Below are 20,109 nucleotides of genomic sequence, written 5' to 3'. Positions count from 1 at the left end.
AGGGAAAGCAAACAGGAGTTCCCGTCGTGGCTCAGTGGTTAACAAATCCAACTAAGAACCATGAGGTTTAGAGTTCGATCCCTGGCCTTACTCAGTGGATTAAGGATCCGGCGTTGCTGTGAGTTGTGGTGTAGGTCACAGACACAGCTCAGATCCCGAGTTGCTGTGGCTCTGGCGTAGGCTGGTGGCTACAGCTCCAATTAGACCCCTAGCCTGGGAACCTCCATATGCTGCAGGTGCGGTCCTAGAAAAGGCAAAAAGACAAAAAAAAAAAAAAAAAAAAAAAAAAAAAAAAGAGAGAGAGAGAGGGAAAGCAACCAGTTTGCGGTCACCCAGTAAGACAAGGACAGAGATGGGGTTAGAATTGTGGCCCACAGAGTCAGGGTCAGGGACCAGCCTCCTGCCCACCCCTCTTCGGGTGTCAAAGTGATCTCCACAACATCTCTCACGATGGAGCCAGCCTCACAGCAAACATTTGCAATGATGGGTTGCTCGCTACTACCTTCCCAAGCCTGTCTACTCCATTCAGCTGGTAGAGCTCCTCCTGAAAGTGCACAAAATATGCTTCCATAGTCCTCCGTGTTTGCGGTCTGCCTCGGCCCACTTACCCGAATCCCTTCTGCTCAGTGCAGCAGCCAGAGGGGTCTCCCTCCACTTAAACCCAAAGTCCTCACTGTGGCCTGAGAGAGCTTGTATCATCTGCTCACTCATCTACCTCTCCCTTCCTGGCTCCTACTGTCTTCTTTCTGTTCTAGGAAGTTGCCAGGCTCTTTGCTGCCTTGGCCTTTTCACTGCCCATTCCCTCTTCCCAGAACTCCCCTCCCCAGCTGTCTCTGGCTCTTGACATCCCCTCCTCAGAACCTCCATGACAGCGCACCCACCTGATGCCATCCCTCTTCATCTTCCCCAACCTCAGCTCCTCGCTGGCTTCGTGCACAGCAAATCATCATAATCTTCCTTTTTTCATTTGCCCTCTGCCCTCAGCAAATTGTGAACCACCCTTCACTCTGGGGCCTTCCTCTCATGTGGATCCCCAAGACCCTAACCTCTCTCTAGAATGCTCCAAGCCTCTCTCTGGGGTATCCTATAAAGCCAGCCAGCACCTGGGGAGGTGGTGAGGTCCCCATCACCAGCGACGCTCAGGAATTTGACTAGATGACCGCTAAGATCCTAAGCAACTTGACGTGACTGTGGGCGGTGATTCCAAATTTCCTTCGTCAAGTGTTCAGAGACCATTATTGCACATTTGTATGACTCTTCCCCAGATTTTCTTTCTACCTCAGTCTGTCTGCCCCACAGGGATATGGTTCCTGAGGCTTCCTGCCTATTTCCTTTTCTCACCCTCCCTACCTCCCAAGACCCCACCTCCCCCTGGCCTCCTGGAGCCCAAATGGCTGGTACTGGGTGCTGTTTCTCAGCACAGATCACACTCAGGACAAAGCCAGCTTCTCCCACTCATGTCGGTCATCTCTCTCCACCGAGTTTTGAGGTGAAATTAACCAGAAGCTCTTGTCCCCTGGGGGTAGGCCTGGGGGTGGCCCACCTACACCTCAAAGGTCCTGCTTGCTTGCTTTCCTTCTTTTGCCTTTTTAGGGCTGCATCTGCAGCATGTGGAAGTTCACAGGCTAGGGGTCAAATTGGAGCTGCAGCTGCCAGCCTATACCACAGCTCATGGCAACAGCAGATCCCTGACCCACCGAGCGAGGCCAGGGGTTGAACCAGCGTCCTCATGGATACTAGTTGGGTTCCTTACTGCTAGCCATGATAGGAACTCGGGTCCTGCTTTCTAAGGGGCCATATTGCTCATGCCTTTGCAGCTTCCCTGGCTCCAGCTCACATGAGGGCAGGGCCTCACCGCACCACCTTCAAGGGCTGCCTTCTGCTAAAGCTTTTGGGGGACCCCCGAGGCTGGTATGCTCTAGGCAAAATCTATCAAAACGGGGAGACAACAGATCCCCCTTCTTCCTGAGGTCCTCTGGATCCTGCTTCCAACGGTGTGCAGAACTCTTGAACAAGCACACACATACTTACTTGTGTATATGTGCACTTCCACACATGAACACACATACATGTGCAAGAACAAGACAGCACAAGTTAGACTCATGTGAAGAACTCAGATACATTTCTCTGCCTACATGAGGGGAACTTTCTACAGAATCACGGAGACCATGCTACTACACTGGATAAAAGAGCTCACTACCCACAACGGGAGCTTTGGGTCTCCACAGATTGCCTGGGTCTGGTTTTTGACCTTTAGATACAGTTATCTGGCAAATGCACTGGAGAACGAAACTATGCTAAGGTAATTAGAAAATGTGTCCTTTCAGTGCCTGGATCCAGCTATGCCTGAAGTCCTCCATGCCCTATACTGGATTTTTAGTTCAAATACATTTCAGTTCAAATACATTTCTCCCTCCTTCTTTTCAATTTTTGCTGAAGCCAGTGTGAGTTGGATCCTGCCACCTAAGCTCATAGTAAGTCCTGACTTATACATTTGTAGACTCACATATATCCCTCCTACCTCCTGAAGGCGGCTGGAAGGTCGCACAACCTCTGGAAACACCACAGAAGTCAAAGCCACAGGAGAGCTTAGAATTCATCAATTTAACTTCCTTGCTGGGAAACCAGAGGAGCCTGTGGCAGAGAAGGAGTAGGACTCGGCAAAGGCTACACAGTGACTTTGAACCCCACTCATCTTCCTCTTTTGTTGCATATCAGGGAGTGGTTGGCCAGAAAAGAGAACCACGGAACTGGATGCCTCAAAATGACTTTCTACCTTGAGCTCTATGAGCTGTGACCCCCACCCCCACCCCACCCCATCCTCCAGAACCCCAGCTCAGCCCAAATGTGACCCTCACAATCCTAGGTGCTTATCCCACTTCATCTCATTTTATCCCCTCAGGGGGTGTCGCTACTGAGAGGCTGAGGAGCGTGAGGCCCAGAAAGGGAGGATATCTTGCTTAAGGCTACACAGATGGGAAGGGGCAGAGCTGGTGAGTGAACACAGTTTGGCATCCTCTCCCATTGAGATCAGCGGCTCCAGCTCGTAGCCTCTGGGCGCAGCAGCAAGTCATATTCTTTGCACTCAGCAGGTGCAGGCGAGCGCCTGGCCCCGGGCTTGGCACTGCAGGTCCACTTTGGCCATGGGCGTGCACGACAACCTCTTGGGGAGGTCTGGGAAGCCCCACTTTCCAGTTGCAGAAACTGAGGTTCGGGGAAGGGAAGTGGCTTGCCCAGGCCTCACAAGGACAGGAACCCAGCATTTGGGCCCCCGGGGAAGGACCTTTTGCCCACATCGCACTGAGGCCAGCTGGTGATGCAGACGAGTCCTTGGGCTTGAATATCGTGTTTATCCCTCAGCCTCTGCTGTTTGAGTTGGTTGTAACGCTTGGTGTGTTGAGTCCGTGTCAACCCGGAACAGGGTCCAGGAAGCACAGATGGGTGCCCACTTGGCATCAGGCTGGGAGCACGGACAGAGAGCTCCAGGTCACAGTGTCTATCTCTGCTTGCCCACCCGCACCTCAGCAGGGACCTGCAGCCTATCCTCCACGTGAATGTGGCCTGGGCAAAGTTGGGGTAGGGCCAAAGGCTTGGGGACCTAGCTTTCCTCGTGCTGATGGTAGTCCCGCCATCAGAGCACAGAGCAGGGAGAAGGTGGCAGCACAGGTGCCCGAGCCCGGGGCTTGGACCTGAAGGACACCGTCCAGGGAAGTCTTGGACAGGTAAGCAGACCCCGTGCCCTGGCCATCTGCCTCCAGTTCCACAGACATCTAGGGTCCCTGTTCCCCTGGTTGTGGGTTCAGAGCTGAGGCCTGCCCTGAAATCTTGGGAAGAGAGTTTTTCCCAATCTCAAGAACTGAGTGCAATGTCGTGACTCAGACCTGGCGCTGCCCTCAGGCCTCAGCTGTCTGATCATAAAACCGGTACACATCCTGGTGTCTGGATCCCAGTGGCAAATGGAAATCAACAGTGTGCTGAGGGGGTGATGGTTAGAGCACAGCTCTGGAGTTCGGCAGGTTGGGTTCGAACCCTCTCTCTTTGCCTCTCACTGGATCTGGACAAGGGGCTTCATCCCCTGAGGCTCAGGTTCCCAATCAGTGAAATGGGACGTCCCTCCTGGGTGTGTTGTGCAGATGCAGTGGGATAATGTGTGGGAAGGGCTAAGCACATAGTAGGCCCTCAAGATACAGTAACAGTAATGATGACGATTGTAATTATTGCTGGTTTCTGGTCACTTCACTCTGCTCCACCTCGGGTGTCCCATCTGTATACATGGCCTGGCCCATAGGGAGAAGATTCAAGGAGAAGATTAAGCATCCAGTGTACTTAATGCTTAATTAACAGCAACTGCATTTCTTTCTTTCTTTTTTTCTTTTTTTGCTTTTTAGGGCCTCACTCGCAGCATATGGAGATTCTCTGGCTGTGAACCTACGACCTACACCACAGCTCATGGCAACACTGGATCCTTAACCCAATGAGTGAGGCCAGGGATCGAACCTGCAACCTCATAGTTCCTAGTCAGATTTGTTTCTACTGCACTACAACGGGAATTCCAATAGCAACCGCGTTTCTTATTTTTGTGTGCAGTAAAGACCAAAAGAACTACAATGAGCTCAGGCCTCCAGTATACTAGAGTCCACCACTTCTGGCTCCCTTAAGTGCTGGTGTAGAGCCTTTGGCAGTTGCGGTTACTCACTGAGCCTGCTTCCTGTCTGGGGCCAGGTTAGGGAAGTCTGAGAACTATGGTCTCAAATATGAGTTGATTGATTGTCGGGACTGGATGAGAGGTCTGTCGGGGGCTCCCAGGCAGCTCCTGGGCTTGGAGGGGATGATTGATTAGTAATGTCTGCCACAGTCCAGGAGGGGAGAGTGGAGCGATTGCGCGATTGCCACTGCAGGACCAGGTGGTCTCTAAGGGTCCCTCTGGTGGGTGATTGACACCACACATTCGTGGAGCCAGAGGGGACTCAGGAAGCAGCCTGGTGCTGGGGGATGGAGGAGGAGACCCAAATCTGGGTTTCAGTCCCTGCTCTGCCAAGTAACCTGCTTTGTGGCTCTGAGTAAGATGCTTGCTTTTCTCCCAGGGTCTCTGTCCCCTAAATGCGAAATGAACAGAGGTCACCTCAGGACTCTGAGAGGGTGGCTAAGTACTCTGGGGGCTCCTTGCTACATTCCCACCAACAGGAGCACTCCATGCCCTTGCTCTGAGCAGGCATCCCACCAGCTCCTTGGGCACAGTGATACCCGTCCCCTCCCCAAAGCCCCCAAGGGCTGGGACTACAAGGCATCATGCCCAGGGCCTGGCACACAGTAGACATTCAATAAATACTTATTAGAGCTTGCAGAAGCATTTTTCTCTATTGCTGATTAATTAAAATGTACATATTTCAAAATCCATGCATTTTATGTATAACAACACCATAAGCTTGCTCTTGAGTCAGCCTTGGGTGAGCATCCCAGCCTTTGACCTTGTTGGCTGCGTGGCAGAAGGTAAGTGCCCTAACCTCTCTGAGCCTCTGTTTTGTTTTTTTTGTTTGTTAACCGTAAAAAGAGTATTAGAATGTCCTCTACCTCAGAAGAGCTGCTGGGGGTGGGGGGGGACTAAAAGTGGAAACGTCAGTAGAGAGCCCAGTCCAGCCCTTGCTGCAGAAGGTGCTCCACCGTCACTATCATCACTGCAACAATTGTACTGAGTGGGAGTTTCTGTCGTGGCTCAGCGGTAACGAACCTGACTAGTATCCATGAGGACACCGGTTCGATCCTTGGCCTCGCTCAGTGGGTTAAACCATCCAGCATTGCCATGAGCTGTGCTGTAGGTTGCAGACGCGGCTCAGATCCCACGTTGCTGCGGCTCTGGCGTAAGCCGGCGGCTACAGCTCCGATTGGACCCCTAGCCTGGGAACCTCCATATGCTGCAGTGCAGCCCTAAAAAAACTGTACTGAGCGGTGACCTAGCCCAGCATTTAGAAGCCCAGGAAATTGGGAGGGTGACAAGGCACAGTGTGGGCAGTTCTTAAAAGCAGGACAGGTCTGGGTTCAAATCCCAGCTCTATCACTTACTAGCCTTGTGACATTACCTGCTCAGAGACTCACCTGAGCAGCTTACTCACCTGTCAAGGGGCACATGGAGGGGACCTACCTCTGAGGACTGGTCTGAAGGGCACACAAATTAACATGTAGAAACCGGGGTAAGCAGATTCTAAGGATGTACTCTTGTTCTTCCGCCAGAATGAGAGTCCCTGAGGCAGGGACTTTCTGTTTTGTTGCCTACTGTGTCCCCAATACCATAGCTATGCCTTGTAATACGTGTTCAATACATGTTCACCGAGGAGTTGTGGTTGTTGTTATAACACACTAATCAGCGACCTTGCCCATAGGTGACGTCCCTGGAGGGAGAGCTGCGTTGCTTTGCTTTCAAGTCCCCTCCACGGTATGGGCCTCTCCCCAGATCCTGGGCACTTTGGCTGCAGTAAGACCTACCCCTCCTTTCTCTCTGGCCCCTCCAGGTCTGTGCGGTGGCTGAGAGCCTGGGCTTGGTTGGCCGGGGGTTTCTCCCCTCGGCGGAGACCGGTCTGAGTCCATTGTTTCTCTGCTCTGGGTGTCAACGCCGGGCTCAGGGCTTCTCCAGGCCGCTGTGTCGGTGTGATGATCAAGAGAGGATGCCAGTCTGGGGCGGGTACAACGCTGCAGCGCATCAGTGCCCCTTTGTGTCCGAAGACTCTCCAGACTTTGCAGGTCTGGATTTGAGATCCGGGCAGGTCCTCGCAGCGCCATCCCTTCCTGTGCATCCCTCTCCAGGGTACGTGCAGTTTCCTTGCCGAGGAAGTATTTGCGTTTCAGGGACGAAGGCCTCAGCCACGAGGGTCGTGAGATGAATTTCTCATTGAAAATCTCCAGCGAGGCATTATGGATTTGCTGTCCCAGGCCAGGGATAGCCTAGCCCTGCGTGACTGCTAATCCTCCACCGTGACAGCTTCCTGGTCCCACTGACTCAGCCCTTAAGCTCTCAGCTGATATCTTTTTCCAGTCGCAGTCTCTCGGCGGCGGCGGGAAGGTCCTAGAAAGTTATCCAGGCTCCTGAGACCAGAGAGGGCAAGGAAAGGGGCAGGGCTGCACAGGGGCGGGGGCGGGGGTTGGGCTGGGGCTGGGCTGGGCTGACTGAGGCTTAGCTCCCGCTCAGGTCCCAGGCTCCTCCCGCAGGCTCCCCGCGCTTCCCCACACCTCGGCAAACAGACGAAAGTGCACCCACCTCCCACCCACCAAATACAATTTCTCCATTTTGCTATTAAAAAGTTGAAAGCATTGTCATTTTGCCTTCGAAATCAGTCAGGTGGGAATAAATCATCCCATTTGTAATAGCCCCCCCACCCCCGTTTCTCACGCTGGAATTACCTCCTCGGAAATTCTTGGCAAATAAGAAAGATCCAAGTAACAACTGTTTTCAAACAAGTTGTCATTTTCACGACTGCTAAATATAACAATTAATAAAGTTGTCAGGATGTTACAGTCTGAAGACCTCTAATTAAACTTTGAGCGGTTTTGACATTTTTCTGAGTTTGGAGGTAACACATTTTGGTTTATTTATTTATTTATTTTCAGCTGGTAAACATTTTCCTAAGCCCTGGATGCCGTGTCAGGAACACCTCCTTGGGGTAGACAGCTCCCCCAGGTGCCGGCCCCTAGAAAATGAGGAAGCGCTTCTCGAATGAAGGGTGGACGGGGCATCTGGTCCCCCACCCTTCTCAGTCTGAGGACTTCCTCCTGCCCCATGAGATGTGCCCTGTGCACTTTGCCCAGATCTCCCAGCACAGCTGGAAGGAATGTTCAAAGGCTCTGGCTCCTGTCCCTGGGAGGCTGCACACCTTATCTTTTTTCATCTTGGGGGTCCCCCAGGGCTGGCATAGGATCCAATCTAGAATAGGAATCAAATGTTTAGGGGAGGGAGGAGGGAGAGACGATGGAAAAAGGGGGGAGGGAGGAAAGGAAGGAGGAAAGAAGAGAGGGAGCCGGAGAGGGAGGTGGGCCAGGTCCCATCAGACTGGATCTCTGAGGGCAGGGACCACACCAGCCCCGAGGTCGAAGATCCAAGCACAGGACTGGCTTGGCGAACCCACGTTGACTGACTGACTGTCTGAGCGAATGAATGAATGAACAGGCAGAAGAATGAGGTCAGCAGCCCACTGACGTGAGTGAGCTCTGACTCTCTCTCTGGTCTTGGCTGACCTCCCAGAATTTGACCTCTTGTCTGTCTTCACCCCGTGTCATCTTCCAGCTCCTCCTGCTAAAGTGAAAAACCCGGACCCCTCGTCAGTCTATCTGTCCTTTTGTTCGTTCATTCATTCATTCATTCACTTAACAAATGTTAACCGTTTTGTGCTGGGACCACTTGTCCATTCAACAACCGCTTATTGGGCACCTCCTGAGTATGAAGCCATGTATTAGAGTCAAAGACACATGAATCTTGGTCCTTGTCCCAGAGATGGGCCAGCCTCCAAGGCAGCAGAGGAGCCACAACTGTTACAAAAGCATTGATTACTCCTTCAAATAGCCAGGGGCAGGTACATTTTCTTTCTTTCTTTTTTCTTTTTCTTTTGCTTTTTTAGGGCCACACCTGTATCATATGGAAGTTCCCAGGCTAGGGGTCCAATTGGAGCTATAGCTGCCGGCCTACAACACAGCCACAGCAACACAGGATCTGAGGCGTGTCCAGGACCTACACCACAGCTCACAGCCATGCCGGATCCCCAACCCAGTGAGCAAGACCAGGAATCGAACCTGCATCATCATGAATATAAGTTGGATTCCTTTCCCCTGCACCACAGTGGGAACTCCTCCCCATTTTATGGACAAGGAAACTGAGGCACAGAGAGAGAATTGCTCAGGGTCTCACAGCTAGTAAGTGGCTGAGCTGAGATTTGAACCCAGATAATCTGGTCACAGAGCCCATGCTCTGAGCTGCTTCCACCACAACGTCATCTTAATAATTGGCATCCCTCTTGGCCGGCGTGAGCCCTTCAAGGGTAGGAAACACTCTGGTTCATCTCAGTTTCCCTAGCACCTCCCAGCCCAAATTCTTTGTCACTCCATAAACGTTTGTTGGCTGAAGGAAGTTGTGTTAGCCCTTTCCCCTCTGCTAGACTGGGGCTCCTTCAGGTCAGGGACCATGGCTCTGTCATCTTTGTGTCCCCACCATCTAGGGCCCCATAAACACTATATTGAATTAAAGTGAAAAGAGCAAATGGATCAATAGGTTGAACAACTGGCTGAATAGATGAAAGTAGGGGATGAGACCCAGAATCCAGCCGGAAGAATCTAGAATTCCATCCCTCCCTCCCTCCTTCCCTTCATCCATCCCTCCTTTCATCTGAAACAGCAGACAGAATTTTTTTGTTTTGTTTTGTTTTTGTTTGCTTTTTTAGGGCCGCGCCCACAGCATATGGAGGTTCCCAGGCTAGAGGTCCAATCAGAGTTACAGCTATGCCACAGCCACAGCAACACAGGATCTGAGCCATGTCTGCGACCCACACCAGAGCTCAGGACAACACCTGATCCCTGACCCACTGAGCGAGGCCAGGGGTGGAACCTGAATCTTTGTGGATTACTAGTGGTTCCGCTGTGCCACAATGGGGACTCCAATAGCATTTATGACTTCAACCTAGCCAGAACCCAAATTGGGACTTGAACCCACAATTTTTAAATTAGAATCACTCACCTGGCATCTGGATTTACTGAGATTCAGATTCTTTATGCCTCAGCACAGAAAGAATGCAGCGAGAGACAAAGTGACAGGCAAGAAATAGATTTATTAAGATAAGACACTTGTGAGAGATGTGAGTGGGCAGGCAAGGAGGCTCTGCCCTGAGGTTTAAGTGGGCTACGGTTTTATAATCCAAGGGGATGGGGGTCGAAAAGACCACCTCTTCCTCTTCTTTCTAGTAGTAGCTCCTCCTTGGTATCTGGTAAGAGAGTATTTGACCCTATAAGCTCAAACTAGGATGGCCATGGTGCTTATTCAAATCAGCGGAAGGGAGCTCCTTAACCTCCTGCCTCTTTCTGACGGCTTTCTTGAGCAATTATTAACTTACAGTGAGCTCCCAAAGTCCCCCAGGTCTCCCTCTCTATCTTCCGGTCCTTTATTGGGACTGCGCCAGCTACCTGTGTGACTAGCCTATTCCACCCCAGCACGTCTTCCTATCCTCCCATTCAGCCACTTACCCGGATCATCCATTCCTTCATCAGGTATTCATGGAGCTTCGGTTCGGGCTCTGCCCCACGCCCGGCTCTTGGCCCGGAGGAGCCCCCGTGTGTGTGCCAGCCCTCAGCTCCCACCAGCGGTTGATGGAGGCAAATGTCCATGCTGACAATTAAGGTTCTGGAACTGCTCTATAGGTTGAAAACTTCATGCAAATGGGCAGAATTTGCCCTCTTGCTGCCTTGGCTTCTGTCCCTGGCACAGAGCCTGGTCCTGATAAAGGCCTTTCATAAACACTAAATTGGGTTAAATTGAGCACTTTGGGCTTGAGAAAGAAATGATATTGTGGTATAGTAGGAGACAGATAATACAAAAGACAGGGGTGGGGAGACTCCCCAAACGTGGGGTAGCTCTGAGTAGGCTTGTCTCACAGAGGCTCTTGTTAGTTTGTTAGCTGCTTTCTAGCTGGGTGAACTTGGGCTGGGGCAGGGGGTAGTTCTATATTTAGTTTTCTGAGGTATTTCCATACTTTTTTCCCACAGTGGCTGTACCCATTTGCAATGGACAGATCATCCAGACAGAAAATCAGCCAGGAAACACAGGCCTTAAACGACACACTAGACCAAACAGACTTAACTGATCGCTGTGGAACTTTTCACCCCAAAGCAGCAGAATGTACTTTCTTTCCAAGTGCGCACGGAACATTCTTCAGGGAAGAGCACATCCTGGACCACAGATAAAGCCTTGATAAATTTTTAAAAATGGAAATTATTTCAAGTCTTTTCTCCAATCACAATGCTCTGAGACAAGAAATAAACTACAAGGAAAAAAAAAAAACACAAACTCTTGGGAGCTAAACAATATGCTCCTAAATGATCAATGGATCATTGAAGAAATCAAAGAGAGAATTTAAAGATACCTAGAGACAGATGACAACGAAGATAGAACCCGTGTTTTAAAAAGAACCCCCTGGGGTGGGGGAGGGGAGGGGTCGCACAGGTTCAAGACTAAGAAGCCCAGCTCTGGGGAGCCTGGCTGTGAAGGGGGAGAGAGAGGGAAGGCTGGAGGGAGTGTGCTGATTCTTCCTTAGGAGGGAGAGCCCGGAGTGTGCTCGGCAGTGCGTTCTCAACAATGAGAAAAATTAACCTTCTATTCACAGTGTGAACTTCACAGGTCTTTCGCAGGACGCTGTTTCAGATTTGCATAAATCTGAAATTTATCAGAGATGTGACCTGAGCGTGTTTGCTGCCTGTGGGAATGAATGTCTTGGTGGGGGCGTCTTCCACCTGGGGTCCTTTGGCACCTGGAGGCCCCAGGATTGCTGTTTCTGCGCCCCATCTGGCTTCACGCGACTCTGCCAGGCCCACGGGGACCCTCGGGTGGTTCATGGAGATGGTGCTGCCCGAGGAGGTTGAGAAAACAAGTGCTGTCGCGTGTGCTACCAGGCCAGGCCGGCCCCACGAGTCACCACAGTCAGGGAGTCTTCTTGGCACAGGGGAGGCTGAGAGAGCACTGGGCTCTGGGGCACCGTGCACAGGGTGTTGGGGGAGCCCTGAGGTTTGGGGCCCTCTTGTCACTGCAGTTCCCCACACCCCTGCCCTGGCGCCTCCAGGAAGTGGCTCTTGGCTGTCACTCCACGAGTTCCCCCCACCCCCACCCCACCAGCCAGGGCAAAGTCACAGAACCAGGGGGCGGTGAAGGGTCCCTGCTTAAGAATCCCAATCTCCAGTAGTGTCAGTGGGGAAACGGGCCAGAGCAACACGGGGGACTCTGCCAGGACCGGGCAGGGCAGGGCTGGGACGGATGGGGAACTAGAGCATTGCTCCTCCTCGAGCTCCAAGACACCCCCCTCAGCTGCCCCTCCTCTCTGCCAGAATACCCGGGTTCACATTTCACTCTGCCTCCTTCTAGCTGTGTGGAAGTGAGCCACCCAGGGAACCTCTCTGAGTCTCAGTTTCTTCATCTGCAAGACAAGGTATTAACAGCCATCTCCTCGGGTGGTTGTGAGACCGCATGGAAGGGAAGGGCCCACGGCACAGAATAAGGATAACTACCACCGTACTGTTATTGCTTTTATTATCCCTACTTTTCAAATGGTGAGACTGAGGCACCATGAGGTTAAGCATCACCAGTAGATGAAGAGCTGAGATCTGAGCCCAAGAGTTCTAACGCTGAGCCCACATGTTTAGTGACATGGCTACTCTGAGCCTCAGTTTCCCATCTTTAAGATGGAGCTAATGATACTGACCTTGAGGGGTGGCTTTGGAATTTAAAGGAGACCGTGAAAGCCAAGTGCCTAGCACAGTGTCTAGCGTTTAAAATAAATAAATAAATAAAAAGTGCTGCTTTATGTAAATTATCTTCAGGCTAAGAAACATGGATTAGCAGGGTCATGGCTCCACCTTGTGGTGTAGTCTAGGAACTGCAAGTTCCTAGAAGAATCCCACTCCATGGATTCTTCTTACTCTCGCCAGGCTGGGAGGGTTGGGGTGGGGGTTGAGGGATGGAGGAGGGTGGAGAGGAGGCCAGCTGAAGCTCATGGAGTCTCCAGCTCTTACGATGGTGGGGTTCATCTATAGGGAACAGGGGGTGAAGCAGGGTGGGGGTGGGGAGGTTGACAGTGTCTTTTCACAGCCCCTGGAGTTTTCCCTCCACATCTCTCTTTTTTTAAAAAAATTAATTAATTGATTGATTTTTTTGTTTTTTCTAGGGCAGTACCCGCAGCATATGGAGGTTTCTAGGCTAGGGGTCTAATCAGAGCTGTAGCACCGGCCTACATCATAGCTCACAGCAAGCTCACATCCTTAACCCACTGCACGGGGCCAGGGATTGAACCTGCAACCTCATGCTTCCTAGTCGGATTCGTTAACCACTGAGCCATGACAGGAACTCCCCTCCATATCTTTGAACAAGCTGTTCCTCCGCTTCCCAGTTTTTGGACCACCCTCTGGTGGAGGCAGTTTGCTACACTGTCCCAGGCTCTGCATTTAGGCTTTCCGTGTGCATTTTCTCGGGCTTACCCTATAAACTAGGTGCCATTTTGCAGAAGAGGAAACTGAGGTTCAGAGTCAGTGGGACAGGTAGCATTTGAAATTAGGGCTACCTGATTCCAAAGCTGTACCCTTCACTGTCACACCAAAGTGCCACCACAGGGGCTACCCGTCCCTGAAACACACAACCACATCATGAAAGTTTCATGGGAAGAGAGGGTTTGGTGCTTCAATTAGGTGGGACCAGGAGGCCTGATCTTCCCATCCACTGGGAAAATCCCGAGGCCAGGATTCTGACCTTCTGGAATTCTAAATGTGTATTACTTATTCTTCAATTCTATCTTTTCCAGGCAGATCTGAAGTGTACCACATACACTGAAAAAAGCAGCTTTGGAGCAAACTTCATATACGGGAAAGGATGGCAGAGGTGTAGGAACTGGGGACACGGGGTTAGAGAGTGACTGGCAGCTTCACTAGGAGCACCCGCTGACCCTGAGTCCTAAACGCCTAGAGTCTGTCCTGCCGCCCAGCGAAGGCCTCCCCCTGAAATGCTGTTTCCCTGTTAACATCTCAGCTTCCGGGATCCTCAGAAACACTCAGACCCTGGGCTGTAAATCAGACCAGCTGCCTGAAGGGGGGGGGAGTTCACTGCCTGTCCTCCCCCATTAGAGCATCATTCCTTAGGTTTGGTTCTCAGAGGCTTTTCTGACTAAATCAATATCCACTCTGGGAGTATTTCATCTGATCAGTTTTGAGCAAACTCAAACCCAGGCTCTAACGAAGCAGGTATTTGCAGTTTGGTTGTGGGAGATCTTTGGTGGGTGAACCAAGATGACAGGTTCTCGAAATGAGGTCAGAGAGCTCCACAGTCGCTCTTCCGGGCTTAACATCTTTGCTAGGCCTGGCAGTGGTCCCAAGCTGATCCTAGCGGTGGGAGGACCGCTGGGTGTCTGCCACTGACGGCAGGAGAGACATTAGAAGATGCCACCATGAGAAAGACTTGTCGTGGCCATGGTTTTGTCCCCCTTCCCATTTCCCCAACACTTATCATTGAGAGAAGACCTTTAGAGACAGTGCATGTTTTATAGACGGGGGAAGAGGGGCCCAGAGAGAGTACGGAACTGGTATAAGGTCACCAGAGAGCTGGCTGCTAAACTGGGATTTGATCCCAGGTCTCAAGATGCCCAGGAGGGCTCTTTCTGGTCATCACCACTGGATTTCATTGTCATCGTGGGGAAGTCCTAGAGAAGCACCAAGAGGGCTCCATGTCCCCCCAGGGAGACTACAGGCTGCCCTTACTGCTTGATGGGGGTCCTGTCTCCTTCCTGCCTCCTGCCTGGGATCCAGGCTTGGTGAGGAACCAAGGAGATAGAGGTGACCTGAGACAGGCTGTGATGACAGTCCAGAAATTTGGCCAGCGCTGCTCTCCTTCTATGTCCACCCCCCAGACCTCCCACAGAGGGCATGAAAACACAGTGGTTTTTAAAAATATTCCTTTAGGAGTTCCCTCTGTGGCGCAACTAGATTGGCGGTGCCTCTGCAGCGCCAGGATGCAGATTCAATCCCCAGCCCAGCACAGTGGGTTAAAGATCTGGCATTGCCACAGCTGTGCCATAGATTGCAACTGCAGCTTGGATCTGATCCCTGGCCTGGGAACTCTACAAGCTGCAGGGCAGCCAAAAAAGAAAGAAAAACATTCATTTAAGATTCAGAAATTGGGGGAAGTTCCCATCGTGGTGCAGTGGTTACCAAACCCAACTAGGATCCATAGGACGCAGATTCGATCCCCGGCCTTGATCAGCGGGTTAAGGATCCAGCATTGCCATGAGATATGGTGTAGGTCACAGACGCAGCCCGGATCTGGCATTGCTGTGGCTGTGGTGTAGGCCGGCGGCTGTAGCTCTGATTAGACCTCTAGCCTGGGAACCTCCACATGCCGCGGGTGCGGCCCTACAAAGACAAGAAAAGAAAAGAAAAAGATTCAGAAATCAGGGTTGGCGCTACTGGAAAGCTTCTCACAATAGATTGATGGGTTATCCCAGGAATCTCGCCACAGTGCTCTTGACCATGAAGTGGGATAGCCTGGAACTTAACCATAACAGGAAGAGCAGCCTCATTTTATCATCGAGGGAGGGGCTGGCTTTTCACGACTGTGAAATACTTTAGGAAATCCATCATAGTAATCTCCCTATGGAAAGAGGTAGACCAGAAGTCCCATAGCACTGATCGCTATGGTATCAAAAATTTCAGCAATTTCACTAAAAGAGGAATCATTATGGAGGGAGTGATCCCAGGAATCCCATGACAATACTCTTCCCCATGAAGGACACTAGTTCAGGAGCTCCACCTTGGCAGTGGTAACCACGAGAGAGCTGTCCCAGGAACTCCACTCTAATACGGATCACTATGGAATGGGCTACTCCAGAAATTTCTCTATAGCCAGAACCACTGAGGACTAGGACCCCAGAATCCCACTGTCACAGTCATCACTAGGGAGTGGGCGAGCTCAGGAACCCTACGGTGTCACTGGTCCCTGGGGAGCTCGCATCCAGGAAGCCAGTGCTCAGTGATGCTCCGTGGTGTCAAGGCATGGATTCTGCATCAAGTGAGCACTCTGCGATTCCATTTTACACCTACTTTCAGGACTCTGGACAAAGAACAGCTCCACATAAAGATAGGAGTAGGGCTGGGAGGCGGTGGGGACGAGCATGAGAAGAAAAAACTTACATTCAATCAGCCAGTGAATGAGAGAGGCTGGGAACCATTTGTCCTGGGAAAAACCAGAAAGCCCACATTAACGGAGTACCTGCTAGGCCAAGCTCTGTGCCTCTCACTTAATCTTCACAACGACCTTGCAATAGAGGGACCACAGACAAGGAAAAGAAGACTTGGAAATAGGAATGGCTTTGCGCAGGTTGTACAGGGAGTTGGTGGCAGAGCTGTTCCAAAAATCTGGATTTTGACTCTCACCCAGAACAGCTGAGTGCTGGGAGGCACAGGGACTAAAGTCCCAAGGTCCTACTTTGTGGAACAAAGCACCTTCTCTGTAATTCAAGACTTCCATAAGGCAGGGGGCGCTGGCAGTATCATGTTCATACTTAGAAGAAGCTAGGCGAAGCCATAAAAGTGAACAAAACAATGTCATTTGCAGCAACATGGTTGCAACTAGAGATTCTCATACCAAGTGAAGCAGAAAGAGAAGGACAAATACCATATGATATTACTTCTATGCGGAATCTAAAATATGACATAAAGGAACTTATCTACAAAACAGAAACAGATTCACAGGCATAGACAACAGGCTTGTGGTTGCTAAGGGGTGAGTGGGAGGGAGTGTGATGGGCAGGACTTTCTGGTTAGCAGATGTTAAGCTATTATATATAAAATGGGTAAACAACAAGGTCCTACTGTGTAGCACAGGGGACTATATTCAATATCCTGTGATAAATCATATGGAAAAGAATATTCAAAAAAGAATGTTTATATATGTATAACTGGATCACTTTGCTGTGCAACATAAATTAATACAACATTATAAATCAACTATACTTCAATACAAATTTTTAAAAAATAAAAAGTAGGAGTTCCCGTCGTGGCGCAGTGGAAACGAATCCGACTAGGAACCATGGGTGGCGGGTTCGATCCCTGGCCTCACTCAGTGGGTTAAGGATCTGGCATTGCTGTGGCTGTGGTGTAGGCCGGTGGCTACAGCTCCAATTAGACCCCTAGCCTGGGAACTCTACATGCCTTGGTATGGCCCTAAAAGGGCAAAAGACAAAAAATAAAATAAAATAAAAAATAAAAAGTAAATAAAAGAAGAAGCTTGGGAGGGGAAGAGTGCACTTAAAGTCACCTTGGGCCACTCCTCCATTTGAGGAATGGTGGGGGGGTCCTCGTGTATTGTGATGCCAAGTAACTAACTTGAACGTTTGCTTTAAGTATTTTAATCAAAGTCCAAGGAACTGCTAGTTTTTAAGTTCCTACTCTGTTCTGAACACATAATCAGATGCCTTTTCGTCTGTCATTACTTACATTGCATGTGTGCCAAGATACCATTGAGTAAGATACACATTATTTAACGTGCCAGTAATAAAATTTAGAATTGTCAATTAAACTCTGGCGTACCAGCGAGTACGGGATATATGCCATTTTAAAGAAATGTTACAATGTGGGGGAAATGTGTGTCTTGGCAATGATGCTCTGTGATAACTGTGGAGGTACGAGCATCTTCCTCGTCTGACAGATGAGAAAACCAAAACATGGAGAGTTAAGGGACTTGCCCAAAGCTGCATTGTCAAAGCAACGGCTGAGACTACTTATGTGCAAAACCATGGCACATGCACCTCTCCGGATGGGGCAGCATAGGTGCATCTGCCTGGCCCAGGAGACTCCCAGGAGTGATGGGGTGGGGCCGCCCTTAGCTGCTCATACCTGAAAGTCCAGGAGGCAATATGGTTGGATGACGGGGGCAGTCCAGAGAGAACAGAGTGGAGGTTTCTAAATAACTCAAATGAGTGGACCTCTGAGGAAGAGAGAGGAAGAGAGGTGGCAGTGAGAAGGGAGGACAAGAGATCAAGTTGACTGAAACACTTTCATTTGTCTTGTCCCTGTCATACACAGACTTATCCAGAAGAGGGAGGTCATTCCCAAACTGTTGGAAAATACACGGTAGCCCCAAAGCCCTCCCATCTTCTTGTGCAAGAAGAGTGGAACAGTCTCACCTTGGCAGGCAGTAAACCATCCATCCATCCATATCTCCTTCCACCCTGATTCACCACCATTTTTCTGCTCATCTTCCCATCTGTCCACCCACTCATCCACCTAAGGTTCCTTCCCTCCCTTCCTTTTACCCCTCCTTCCTCCATCCATCTCTCTGGTTTCCTTTTTTTCCTTCCTGCCTGCACCCATTCAATTAATCCATATATTACCTATCCACACACCTCTTCATCATCCATCATCCCACATAATAGTAACAGGCCCTTCTTTCCTTCTATTCATCCACTCACTTACCCATCCATATAACTACCCTATCATCCATTTATCCTCTTTCTTTCCTTTCATAATTTTGTCCATTCTTCTTTCCATCTATCCATCTACACCACCATCCCTCCATCATCTTTCATCTTTCTGACTTCTCTTATAGCTATCCATTATTTTATCTCTTTCCTCTCTTTCCACCTATTCATCAATCCACTTAGGTTCTAAATTCCCTTTCTTCCATTCTTTCTTCCTTCCATCATATTCTGTCCACATGTCCTTGTCTTTATTCATCTACTCATCCATTCATTTATCCATCCATTTTCCATAGATATTTCCACTTGTTCATATTTATACTTTCGCTCTTTGTTCCATACATAGATGTTCCTCCCTTTCATCTCCAGTTTACGTTCCAATAAGCATACATGGAGTGCCTCCTCGGTGCCTAACTAGGAACCATCAGACAAACACAAGAAAGCATGCAATACAGAGTCCCTGCCCTCAAGCAGCTTCTGTTCTAGTGGAAGAAACAGCCAAGAAACAATTACTACACAGTCTGGATAGGCGTGATGGATAGGCATGCCCAATGTGATGGAAATCCTGAGGAGGGAGTCGTTCTACCTGGAGAGATCTAGAAAGGCTTTGGGGAGGAGAACCCATTGGAGTCACATCTTGAACAGGTGCAGGAATTTTCCAGCTGCAGAAGGAGGGTGTGGGAAGTCATTCAGAGCAAAGCTATAACATCTTGAAAGGGCCTGGAGAGTAGGGGATGGCTGAGAGCAGCTGGCTGGAGCAGCTGAGGCAGGCCGAGGAGAATATGGCTGGGGAGGAAAAGAAAGACCTTGACTGCCCAGTCTTGAGGCTTTGAACTTGAACCTCCTACAGAAGATTCTGATCAGAGGTGTGATTTGGAAAAACTTGGGAGTCATGAAAGGGAGAAGACAGGCATGGGTAGGTGGCTACTGCAATAGTCTAAGCCAGAGAGCAGGTACCAGCTCATAACACAACTTACTTTTCAGAATGCTCAGCTGTTGGTTGATGATGTAGAACCAGAAGCGGACCACTGGGCAGAGCTGAAGTGCAGATCAGCAGAGGCTGCTCTGACTGAAGACATGGGGTCCCCTTCCAGCCCAGCCCAGCCAAGTCTCTGACTGGTTGTATAAAACTGAGTAGTTCTGTCATAGGTGTTTATAAACACCACACAAATCTCCCTCTTCCACAGATGTTAGCTGCTTGGCACATTTTAGTGCATCAGTAAATGTCCCTTCTCCAGCAACAAGGACCTGGACAAAGGACAGACAGCAAGGCTCTGGGAGGGTGGAGAGTTCAAAGACACAGCTGCCTGCCTTGGCTGCCTCTCTGTGCCTCCAGCCACAAAACCTTTCCAGCTAATCCCTAGGGTCTGCTCGGGCACACTGTGTTAAGCTCACTGTATCTGGGAAGGAGATTTGCAGGACCTTTTTCAGTATGGCTTCCATCACTGTAGAGCATGGGCTAGGGAAGGGGAACAGGGACATTTGAAATAATGACAATTACGGCTAATGGTTAAAAATGTTTCCTCCACTCCAGAGACTAGTCTCAGTATTTGGCATATGTTAATTCAAATTACCATAATATCAAAAACACAGATTGTTTGAATCACCACATCCTGGCTGTGAGACCTTGTCTAATTTACATAACATCTCTGTGCCTCTCATGTGGAACATGTGATGAAGAGTTACTGTGAAGATACAATGAGCGAAAGAAAGAGATGGGCAAAAAGACATTCAACGCTTCACCAGCAGGGCATCGGTCACCACACAAACAGGTGGCTTTTTGTTCTTTGAGACTTGATTTAAGGTACTGAGAGAACATTCCCTCTTAGAGACCATATTCTAAAACTGAGGTTGCAAAACGGCAGGTGGCAGGCCAAATGAGATCCATAGGTGTGCTTTCTTTTGCAAGAACAGT

This window comes from Sus scrofa, chromosome 17, assembly GCF_000003025.6.
Source record: "Sus scrofa isolate TJ Tabasco breed Duroc chromosome 17, Sscrofa11.1, whole genome shotgun sequence".
Taxonomy (NCBI): domain Eukaryota; kingdom Metazoa; phylum Chordata; class Mammalia; order Artiodactyla; family Suidae; genus Sus; species Sus scrofa.
Note: the sequence above shows the minus strand (reverse complement) of the source record.